This window comes from Gossypium hirsutum, chromosome D13 (genome assembly GCF_007990345.1).
Source record: "Gossypium hirsutum isolate 1008001.06 chromosome D13, Gossypium_hirsutum_v2.1, whole genome shotgun sequence".
In the NCBI taxonomy this organism is placed as follows: Eukaryota; Viridiplantae; Streptophyta; class Magnoliopsida; order Malvales; family Malvaceae; genus Gossypium; species Gossypium hirsutum.
This window is the reverse complement of record NC_053449.1, coordinates 63870474-63883568: the sequence shown is the minus strand read 5'-3', so window position 1 is coordinate 63883568 and position 13095 is coordinate 63870474. Positions and strand designations below refer to the sequence as shown.

General features: G+C 31.9%; 1 long non-coding RNA gene across 5 annotated transcripts; it reads right to left on the bottom strand.

Moving 5' to 3' along the window:
* Positions 1–358: 358 nt before the first annotated feature.
* LOC107939546 (uncharacterized) lies at positions 359–7199 on the bottom strand. 5 transcript variants are annotated; one of them, XR_005923212.1, is made up of 4 exons: positions 5500–5814; positions 3516–3647; positions 1267–1346; positions 359–753 (listed from the first exon to the last, which is right to left on the bottom strand). It is a non-coding gene; the product is annotated as an uncharacterized lncRNA (long non-coding RNA). The 5 variants fall into 5 exon arrangements; XR_001695149.2 differs by lacking the exon at positions 359–753 and adding an exon at positions 7097–7199 and having other exon boundaries at positions 1211–1346; positions 5500–5672; XR_001695252.2 differs by lacking the exon at positions 359–753 and adding an exon at positions 5833–5933 and having other exon boundaries at positions 1211–1346; positions 5500–5672.
* Positions 7200–13095: the final 5896 nt, after the last annotated feature.

Sequence of the window (13095 nt, the reverse complement as noted above, 5' to 3'; positions counted from 1 at the left end):
AGGTCTATAGAAAACTCCACTTCTCTATCCGGTGGTAAACCAGGCAATTCTTTCGGGAATACATCTAAAAATTCACATACAACTGACCACACGCCCATGTGCCACCCACGGCCAGTAAAAACGCCCGTGTGTTTAGGCCGTGTAACTCACTGACTTAATTAGTTAAGCTATAGCGGACACACGGTCGAGTCACACGCCTGTGTGCTCAACCGTGTGGGGCGAAATTTAGGCTTGTTTTAAGCCATTTGCCTCACCCAAAACACGTGCATCTATAATAAACCCAATAGTACCAAAACCACATTCAAATAAGCAACCAATTAATCCTTTTTCAATACACATATTACACCATTTCATATACATCCATTTCACCTCTCAAATCCATGCCATTCTTTCATTAAAACTCATCTCAAATCAATACCATTTGTGTCATCAAATGCATACCAAGCCAACAAGACTTATAAGACATATTCAAACCATTTGCATAATCAATTCCATCAATCAAAATGCCAAACATACCATATTTAGCACACATATACATAACCAAATATTTAGCCAAGTTAAGCCAAATCACATGGCTTAAACACATCAACACATATAAGCTTAAATAGCTAAAATAACTTATACATCTCATATAATCAACTAGCCTATTCATGTCATATTACCAATTTCAAAGAGATCAAAAATACCAAATCAACTCCTAGATAGTGTGATGAAATCTTCGATGACTTCCAACCCGAGCGAGCTTTCAAATCACTAAAAAAATACGAAAAATAAACAAAGTAAGCTAATAAGCTTAGTAAGTCGTATGATTATTGGTATTATAAGTAATTTAACAATTTATTCACAAATTAAAGCAACATAAATACATATAATTCAGCTCCTTCTAATTTAATTCTTATTGCATTAACAACTAGGTACTTCAAATATGAATTCATCAACTTTCACTTACGTATCATATGAATTTATCAAATATCACTTACTTATGAGCATATCACGTAGGGGTGTTCATTCAGTTAACAGACCCAAAATAGCCATAATCAAATTAACCGACCTCCCAAAATTTTTAACCGTTAACCGAATCAAAATTTTATTTAAAAACATTAACCGAACCAATTTTTTTATGTTAATTAGTTCGCTTAACCGAATTAACCGAAAATTATATGTTTTTATTTTTGGTTAAAAAATAGCTAAATTACCCGAATTAACTGAATTAACCGAATTAAATCACTACATAATTAAAAAGATTACAAAAGGTTTGAAATTAACAAATAATTAATATGTAAGTCTGTAATATTCTCCATTTGTATCCATTTCTTCTCTCCAAAAGATCTCCATTTGCATTAAACCTACAAAACAAAAATGTGCAAAAATTTAGCATATAATAGAAATATACGCATTTAAAAAAATCAAATAATATAAACAAACCAATAGATTATAAGTTAACAAGAATAAGATAGTAAGTATACCCTTCAACTCACGAAAGCTAATGAATTTAGTGTAGACTCTAATGCATTCCAAGAAAAGTCTAAACAATGAATCAATTAAATAAGTAGGAGTGATATGGTAAAAAAATTGAAACTATTAAAATAAAACAGTAAATATACCATTTTCAATCTTGTCAAGCTATTGGATTTGTTCTTCAATTTTTTTGATGTCCTTTTGTGATGATGATTTTCGAATCCAATTTTGACTATACACAAGAGCTTGTACAATTTTAGGAGTTAAAGAACTATATTGGTCAAGCACACGTCCCCCAGTGCTAAATGCATATCTGAAGCAATCATAGAAACCGGTATAGCTAACACATCTCTGGCCATTTTTGAAAGAGTGGGAAATCTAGGACTGTTCACTTTCCACCACAATAAAATATCAAAATCTTCAACAAATTCCTCATTAGCCTCTCAGATGTTTTATCCTCACCACAAATTTCCAACTCACGCTTTTTATACAAAGCTTGCATTCGCCTTTTCATTTTTTTTGTGGTTCACCGAGAGAAACATCTGTTGAAACACTCGATTAGCTGTAAGTACTATGAAGTGGAGGCTTATACTCATCAAACAATTCATACACAGATTCCTTCAATTTTTGCATCATTTCACAAGCTTTTTCAGAACTAGACATTTCACTAAGTGCAAATTCAAGATACTTTAGTTTTTGCCTAGGATCTAAAACATAAGCAACAAACATAAGCAAATTCATCTTATCAATATCACCCAAATACTTATCATACTTCTCTTTCATATTTATGGCCATAACATTGAAATCAACATTACTATTTAACTGAGCATCTTGTAAAAGGATATCAATTTCAGAAAGCTCACCAAAAAAAATTATTGGACGTGACATATGAAGTGCCAGATATACACAAAGTGACTTCATAAAAGTGTTCCAAGAAATCCCTCAAGTTTCTAACATTATCCCAATTATCCACACTAAGCCAACCCTCTCCCTTTTCAAGTTCAGCCCTAAAGTTTGTATCTTGCTCCTCAAATCTCTCAAAAGCTCTCTCATAGTTCTGAGCAATGTCTAACATTAAGTAGGTCGAGTTCCGCCTAGTACAAACATCAAGACACAACATCTTCTTGCACTCTATCTTTTTCACCACAACACTCTCCTTAAACTTTTGTAATCTAGCTGGAGGTTGTCTCACATATCTAACAGCCCCCCTAACACGTTCAACAGATTTATTCATTTCCTTTAAGCCTTCAACAACAATCAAATTCACAATGTGTGTCATGCATCTTATATGAAGATATTTACCATTTTGAACTAAACCCCCTAGAGGGTTAAATTTCTTTATCAAATAACCAATAGCAACATCATTTGAACTTGCATTATCAACAGTAACAGTAAACAACTTATCAATCCCCCAATTCAACAAGCATTTCTCAATCACCATCCCAATGGACTCACCCTTATGACTAGAAATTGGACAAAAGTTTAAAATCTTTTTATTCAATTTCCAATCGTTATCAATAAAGTAAGCAGTGATACACAAATAATTAACTCTTTACAAAGAAGTCCATGTGTCAGTTGTTAAGCAAACTCTAGAACAAAAACTTCTCAAAAGTTGTTTTATCTTGACCTTTTCATCTAAAAACAATTGATAAACATCCCTAGTCATAGTAGTTCGTGAAGGAATATGAAACTTAGGACATGCCACAAACATAAAATTCTTACAACCTTCACTTTCAACAAACTTGAAAGGTAATTCATCAATCACAATCATTTGTGCTAATCCTTTCCTACATGCTTCTTGATTAAATCTCCAAGTTGAAACATTCCCTTCACCTCCCCCCGGCTTCAACTCCTTTTCTAGATAAAACTAGTTGTCCTTGACTAGTGTTAACAATATTACTAGGGTTTTTCTTACGTGAACCAATATGATATTTCAATGACCCTGTACTATTTTTTTTTTCATATCACAACAAAATTCCTTTTGACAATAATTACATTTAGCCTTACTTGCACCCTCACAATTAATAATCTTAGTGAAGTGAGACCAAACTTTTGACCTTTGAAGAGTGGCTTTTCTTTTCCCGGTAATCCCCTTTGTTTGAATTGAAGCTCCTACTCCCGAATTTTCAGAATCTATCGAAGTAGGAGGTGTAACACTACCCTCAATAGATGTTGGTTTGGTTGACATTCTGCAAGAAAAAAAGTATATAATAAATTAAAATAATACGACAAACTTGAGGTCAAGGACAATCCAGGGACTTAATTAAATTGATGCAATATTATTTAGATCATTATGGAACACATGCATTGCACCCTTCGGTATTTAACTTAATCAATTAAATTAGTTGATAAAGCCCAAGCAAAGTCCAACTAATTAAATAAATATGCTTCTGCAGCAGATTTGGGTGGAGAAAATTGTAGTCAAAAATAAAATTATTGTTGTTTTCCCATAAATAATTGTAAATAAAATAAATTTTGATTTTGATGTACGATATTTTATAAATGGTCTAAACACCTAAATTCAAATCAGTTTTTTTATTTTATTTTTCTCGCCAAACCTTGTTATCCAAAAATAAATACCAATTCCATTACACTTATAAATATAAACAGAACTAAGCTGATGAAACAGCAGATTGAAGGTGGCCATTATAAGTTACACCAAGTTTCTAGCCGCTTTATTACAGCTAAACTTCCCAGTTACAAGCTGGGTCACCCAACACATGTACCACTTTCAGAAAACCTCAATGTGCCTTGCACTTGCATTACCCCCAAAAAGAAATGGTAAAATTATAATAGAGAAGAAGCCAAGAGAGGTTTATTATATTTCTCAAAGAAGAAAAGAATGAAAAAACAAATATTTAGAGTTTCCCATTGGAGAAGGACTGACCAAAACTGAAGGGGAAACATGATTCAGCTCCAATTAGAAAGACACGTTAAGGCAAGAATATACACTTAAAAACATGGTAGCATTGAAAAGAAATAGTTTAGGCACCAGTCTTGGAGACTAATGGAGTTCCTCTGTGCAATTCCCATTCGTATGTTAACTAAGAAAAACATAAATAACTTAGACTAACTTATTCTATGTCTGTATCACACAAATTTTTTTCTTCTCTATATTATTTGTTTCAGAGGGTACTTGTATTCTTCCATACCACCAATGATTTGAGGAACTCCATAACCTTCACAACCCTTAATTGAAGAATACATAAATATCTTCTCATACTTTTTTTTTGTAGAATACATCTCAGATTTCCCATAATTGAAGACATGCAAGGTTTCAAGGAAATATCTCACTTAATATGTATTTACACACACACACACATATATATATATAATGTTTTCTTAGAGAAAACTAAAAACTGGGTAGGCATTGTTCACCCTGTTTAATCTAAGCTGAGATGGAAAAAAGCTATTCAAATGAAAAGCAAGTTATAAAAGAGAAGTAAGCTTAAAACACAGAGTTGAAAACAGTGTTCCAAGTTAAGTCCCAAGTACATGAGCAGCTAAAAATTTGAGAAAGGAGGGATGGAAACTCGATTCTTCTTCATTTACTGAGTAAAAGGTGGAAAGGAAGTGAGAGATTGTTATAAACAAGCTTTTGGAGTTCAAGGATGAAGTCACATTTTCCTTTCCTAGAAGAAAATCAACAGAGAAAATGGGATTTTTCTTGAAAATAATAATGAAAGAAAAGCACAAAATAAGAAATTTTTACTACCATAAAAATAAGTAAAACCCAGAAAGAAATTAACAACTCCTCACCCACTCTTACACACATTGAAATAAAAAGAAATAAACAAAACAAGACAAAACCCTAAAATATATCTGCTAGAAATATCAATTAAAAAAGAAAGAAAGAACATGATAAAAAAAGATATAGAAAATGCCAAAATAAACTAAACACTTGCAAATCATTACCACTGAAAATTCCTACTAGTTACTAAACATCAAAGTTAACGATCAATTTCTAGAACTAGAGATTCAATAAAGACCCACTGAAGAAATTGTAAAAAAAAACGAAAGGAAAATTAGAAGAAAGCAAACCTGGGTCTGGGTATTGGTGTGGTGGAAGAAAAATGGACAGCAAAAAGGTTTGAAAATGGTGGGTTTTCCAGATTCGACTAAGATTGAGATACGATTTGTGTTAAGTGAAAGTCGGTTGCTGCCTGCTGAGATTGAGATACGATTTGTGTTAAGTGAAAATCGGTTGCTGCCTGCTGAGATTGAGATACGATTTGTGTTAATAAAACCATCTATATCTCATATTACATATATATCACCAATTTATACATCAATATAACATGTAATATCATTTCCATACAATCCAACCAAATTTTCCAATTGCCTAAGCATATAAAACCATCAATAAGTTAGTACCATAATGTCCATATATCATCAAATCATCACAAGTGAAAACAAAAAGTATTCAAGCTCAAGCACTTATAACATTCATTTTATACTTTAGTTCACCATAAATCATCAATACTATGTAAATCACATAACATTTATATCAATTCATTTTAATTCGTATAACTTGTAATTCATCAGTAATAACAGAAATTTATCCGTATCAACAGTAACTTATACATATCAATAGTAATTCATCCATATAATTACATAGCTTCTTCATATGATCAGTAACAGTAATTATGCCCGTTGAACCTATTAGAACATCGAGGGATACACGGGTGATACACTATAAGTGTATTTATAAAAAATCCATCAATTTATTATCATTTCCGCTCTTTCGAGCCATGATCGGTAAGCTCATTCCGAGCTGATGAACGGTAAGCTCTATCGAGCTGAAACGGTAAGCTCATAAGAGCTGATATATCGGTAAGCTCATACGAGTTGTGTTAAGTGCGCAACAAATGCAGGAGCTCGACCAATACTGTAACTTGTATTACTCAATAATTTCACTTGTATCCTACGATTTTCTCTAAGTTCAAAAGGGGCTCAGTATTACTCAATAATTTCCTCAATCAAGAATTCGAATATCGTACCATACATTTTAAACAATTATAATTCTATTCCAAATCAAATACAAGTAAATTCACATAATTAAAGTTTGATTCTATTGATACGAACTTACCTGGCTAAATAGTAGAAATTCTAAGGTTTATGGGCATTTTGGTAATTTTTATTTTCCTTGATTTCCTCTCGCCCTTGATCTAAATAATCAAATTTAGCTATTTCAATCCATATTCTATTCAATTCAATCTAATTTCACATTTTAGTAAAATTACTATTTTACCCTTGATACTTCGACATTTTTATAATTTAGTCCCTAGCTCATAAAATTCAAAATTCATGAAATTCAACCTTAACCCAAGCTAGCCGAATTCTAATAGGGTCCCTAGCAGCCCAAAATTTTCATTTATTTTACATTTCTACCACAACATTTTCATATTTCACAAGTTAGTCCAAAATTGACATTTTTATCAAAAATTCCTTAACAAAACTTGTTAATCTAATAACAATCATTCATAATTTATCATAAAACATCAAAATACTCATATATTCAACAATGGAAACATTCAAATACTTTAAAAGTTTTGAAATCGGAGATACGGGCTAGCTAGATTAAGCTGCAACGAGCTCAGAAACATATAAATCATTAAAAATGGAGTCAAAATCGTACCTTAATGGAAAAATGAAGTTTGACCGAATAAGAAAAAAACCATGGCTGGTTTTTCATTTCTTCAATCGGTTTTTGGGAAGATGATAACCCAAAATTATTGTTTTATTTTAATTAATTAACCTTTATTATAAAATACCAAAATTAACCTTTAATTAAACAACCAAAAATCATGTTAAAGGTGTCCATAAATTTCCATTATGACAAATAATGGTCTAATTACCAAATTAGGACTCCCACAATTTAATTTAATAGAATTTGATACTTTTAACTAAAAGAACACAAGTTTTTACGTTTTATGCAATTTAGTCATTTTTACCAAATTAACCACTCAAACAGTAAAATTTCTTTACGAAATTTTCACACGATCATTCTATAATACAATAAACCTTTTTGGATTATGGTCCCGAAATCACTGTTCTGATTTGACCCAAAAAAGGGCTGTTACATTCAAATAAACCGATTCAATTACTATACAATATACTATATTATCACATACACATTTATTTCCAATTTTACCAAATATATGCATAATTAATCCAACTAGCCGAGCAACCAATACAATTCCTACTAAACACAGATGTATAATTATAATTTACTTTATAAACATAACAGAATCAAGTCTTTACTAGCCATTCCAATGGCTAGATTACGTTCATCCAATTCAACATCAACATAGGTACTAGTAGCCTATACATGCCATTATACCAAAATAAAATATCTTATATACCAAAATGAGGGAGTTGATAGTGTGATGTGGCTTCGACCAATTTCTGACCTCCGAGCTCCCGAGCACTATAAAACAGGGGAAAAGGAAACAGGGTAAGCACGTTGAGCTTAGTAAGCTCATGTAACAATAATTATACTTACCTAATATTTTCAATCCAAAACAATAAACATTCATACATCCATTCAATTTACCATTTACCTATCACAAATAAACTCAACCAAAACATTAGTCAAATAGTATCATATGAATTCAATACAAGGATTAATGATTGATGAGCTCATCAATTCCATATTTTCTATTACCCTTATTATTTACCATATTTATCCCATTCAATTTCTCGAAATTTTGATGGATTTTCATATTCATGAGCGCACATTTCTATTTCAGAGAGCACACTCCCGCGAACCTCATTCTTACAGTGGGATTACCAGTCCAGGCTAAATCCCCTGTAATATAAACTCATAGAGTATTGTCGGGATTACCAATCTAGGCTAAATCCCCTGCAATGACAATTACTCTAATGAGCTTGGATCTAAATTACCAGTTCAGGATGAATTCAGACCCTAATTCGGATTATCTGTCCAGACTAAATCCATTTTACACATATTCTTCGGGAGGGCTATATCAAGATAGGATCACTCGTCCGGGCTAGATCCTTTTTACCATCAATTCCTTTTCAGAAATCCATTGAATTTTCTTTTCCTTCAACCGGGATTTCTTCCCCCTTTTTTATCAAATATCAATGTTTCATCAATTATCATACAATGAACATTCAAATCATATTCACATCAATAACATACATCTCAAGCATTTAAGAATATAATTCAAGTTACACGAACTTACCTTAATACTTGTTCATATACAAAAATCAACTAATCTCGACCTTTTTCCTTTCCTTGATCTAGCTTCGTATTTGAATTTTCCGAATCTAAATAAATAAATTTAATTGTCAATTTAATACATTTCATATTCATATGTAACATTCTCTATAATTTCACTATTATTTATAGTTCATTAAAAGTTATCTACTTGAGTCGTAATCACTAAATTATTTATATCTTGAGCTACAGAATTCTAACTTAAGAATCGCTTGATGTTTCTGAAACTAGACTCAAATATCTTTCTACCATAAAAGTTTTAGAATTTTTCGTTCAGCCAATAAGTACAGTAAAATCATTAAACTTACCTCTGTTCTGTTGTCTAATAGCTTTGACCTTTCTTTGCTAAAAATTAATTATCTCTTAGTACAGAATTTGGATGATGTTTAAATTTGTTTCTATTAAAAATAGACCCATTAAAAATTTAAACATATAAATTTTAGCCCCTAATTATTTTTCTCCAATTTTTGATGATTTTCCAAACTCAAAATAAGGGAACCCAAATTTATTCTGACCTTGTCTCACAAAATTTATTATATGTCATGATTTACAATTCCATTACTTACACCGTTTCTTCTATAAAAAAAACTAGACTCAATAAGCTTTAATTTCATATTTTTTCATCCTCTAATTCGATTTCTACTATTTTTTGTGATTTTTCAAAGTTAGCCTACTGCTGCTGTCCAAAACTGTCTTAGTGCGAGATATTGATTATCATTTTGCCCCTAAGTTTTTAATAAATAACAACTTCATCCCTACTCAATTAACCTCTCAATTGAGATGATTCTTATCAATTAACACTTTATTCTATCACTTTAAACTATTTTATAGCATTTGGAAATCATAATTTCAGCACTAGACTTTAAATCCAAACTTTTTCACAAATAGGTCCTAAAATTCAATTTCTATTGAAATTACCTAATAAAATCATCTCATAAACAAATTAACGCTTCAATTTCATGCTATTGCATCATAAACTTACAGCACTCAACCACTGTGACTTTCAATTTCATCCATGAAATCAAAAACTTACGAATTTAATAGTAGGACCTAATTGTAAAGTCTTAAAACACAAAAATTACAAGAAAAAGGCAAGGATTAACTCATTTGATGCAAAAATTATGAAATACCAGCTGGAATAACCCTTTAAGATGTTTTCGGCTGATGAAAATGAAAAAAAATATGAAGAGAATTCTAGATATTTCAATTTAAACTCATTTTTATTTTAGTAAATTTTGTTATTTTCTGATTTTACCCTTATTTCAGAAATTTTCTTGATTTTTCTCTTCTTATGCAGCCTAAATATCTTTCTTGGGCTATTTTGCTCTTTAAGTCCTTCCTTGTTTAACATTTGAGCTATTTAATCATTCTAGCAACTTTTACACCTTTTTCAATTTAGTTCTTTTAATTTAATTGACTACCCAAACATTAAAATTTTCTAATGAAATTTTAATACCACATTACTACCATTTCATAAATATTTATAAAAATATTTTCAACTCAATTTTACGAGATTGAGGTCTCGATACCTCATTTTTTTCTCAATTTCTTCAATAATTTCTTTTTCTAATTAACCACTAAATTAGTAAAAAAAATTTGTCGATATTTTCATACGACTTTCCTATCTTATCAATATTCATGCAATAATATTATATTAACTTTTGTTTTTAAATCAGATTTGTGGTTATAAGACTACTGTTCAGATAACCCTGAATTTTAGGCCATTACACTGCGCACTTTTGGCATTCAGCTGGTGAACAAGATAATTTATCCAAAACCCAGATGGTATTCTCTAACCAAAACTCAGCTCTTTTCGGATCATCCTCAGTCGTTGCTCGGAATTCCTCTTCCCCATACTTACGAATTTTATCTACCGGGGCTTTACCTGTTCTAACCAATTCAGTACCTTGCGATGTCTCGGGACCCGGTGGAGGAACAGGAGGGGGAGCTTGTTGCACAGCAGGATTACTTCTCAGGTATTGTGTAAACCATTCATTCATCATTTGAAAGGAGGTTTCTTTCACCTCCTCACATTGGCCTTCAATTTTTTTATAAAAAATCTCAAACCAAATATCGATTCCTTTAACGCTTGAAAAATTATCCCTACTCTAAAGATTAGACAATCGTAGAAGATAAGAAAAAATCTTTAAAAGTTCAATCAGATTAAGAACTTAATCCGATTATATATTTCAAAAACCCTTTGAAGACCCAATTACCATACAATTACCGATATTTCAAAGCATTTATTAAACACATTCAGAAATTATTCCCTACGTCCCTTAATTGGGCCCTCGAGGCCTAAAACAGATCTTTGAAACAAATCAGGACTAAATTTGGAATTCAGAGATTTTTTTTGTAAAATTTTTCTAAGGTTCAGGGGTCATACGCCCGTGTGGTAAGGGACACACCCGTGTGGTCAGGCCGTGTGGCTACACACGCCCATGCCCCTTTCCGTGTGAGCTTTCTAACTTGTAACCCACGAAAAAACTGAAGACACATGGCTAAGTCACACGCCCGTGTTGCTAGGCTGTGTGGTTAATTTTTACTTTCGAATTTAGGTGCAGGATTCACACGGCCATATCACATGCCCGTGTAGTAAGTCCGTGTCCTTTACACGGCTGAGACACACGGCCGTGTCTCTGCCTGTGTGCTCAATTCTGAGTATTCTGTTTCTCAATTTTTAAGTGCAGGGAACACACAGACAGAATACACGCCCATAGGTCAAGCTGTGTGTCACACACGGTCTAGACACACACCCGTGTCAACCTGTGTGGACGAAATAAAGCCACTTCTTAGCCTTATTTCTCACCCAAATTTTACCTATAACCTGCACCAATTCCTCATATCCAATACCAACCAATCCAAGTACTAAACCAAGCCAAATTCAACATTTATACTAACTCAAGTCACTTGTAAAATAACATATACTTCATGCATTAACTAATCATTTCAAGCATATCCTACATGACCTAAACTAGTCATTATATAGTCATTCATTTCATATTAGCCATTCCAATGGCTAAATTACAAACAATTCACCTCCACATCAAAATGACCTATGTAGCTTATACATGCCATTATACCCAAAATATGATTGCTAATATACCAAAATGAGTTGAAAGATAGTGTGATGTTGCTCCAACCGTTCCAACCTTTTTGAGCTTCCGAGCATTATAAAACAGAGGAAAATAAAACTTAGTAAGCATTTAATGCTTAGTAAGTTCGTATAACAGAAATTAAACTTACTAATCATACTTAATTAACAACATAACAATAGCATGAATTCCAAGTCAAATGTCAATGTTGCCTAAACACATACATTCACAAAGACACATTAGTCACTAAATCTTTTGTATCATAGTTAAGCATAGATGAGCTCATCAAATATCAATTTCCATATTCATACGCTTTTCCAAGATGTATATTTTCATGTCAATCTACCTTATTTTTCAGTCCATTCACATTAATACTTTGCCCATTATATTCGATTAAAACATTTACAATACTTTGATAATGTACTCTCAAGCCTTGTAACAGGAAGCTCACACAGAGTCGTTTCGGGAAGCTTATCTGGGCTGTTTAACAGGAAGCTCACATGGAGCCTATAACGGGTAGTTCACAAAAGCCATTTTTCGAGAAGTTCACAAAGAACCTTTTTAACGAGAAGTTCACAAAGAACTATATCGAGAAGCTCCAGATAACCAATTATCGGGAAACTTGAGAGGCTTATATCGAGATGCTCTTTCGAGCTATGGCATGTCTGCAACATATGTTAGACCATAACCATTACGGGAAATGTTTAAATGGGATTTATCATTTATTGAGAAATTTCATGTATATGCTTAATTTCATACAATAAACATTTATGACATTCATATAATTACAACGTTCAATTCAAACAAGTTAATATTCACAATTTAGTTACACGAACTTACCTTGATACTTGTTCGTATATAAAAGTGTACTAATCCGACACCTTTTCCTTTCCTCGATCTAACTTCAAATTTGAGTTGTCCGGATCTATAATAATGAATTTAGACATCAATTATCACATTCATTTGGACTCAATTTTTATCCTAGGCAAAATTACCATTTTGTCCCTATACTTTTCATAACTTTTGATTTCGTCCCAATGCTCGAAAATGAATTTCTCTTCCTAAGCCTAGCCAACTTTCATATATAGCAATAACAGTCCATAAATTTCATAAAAATCAAATTTTTTTTCATGAATTCTTCTTCTTTACAATTTGGTCCCTAAATCATAATGTCACCCAAAATCACTTTGTAAAATTTGTTTATCTTTCACCAACCTTTCATTTTCTACCATGAATTTCAAATTTCCAGCAATTACATCCATGGCATAACTTTTATACTTTGATAAATTTTCAAATTAA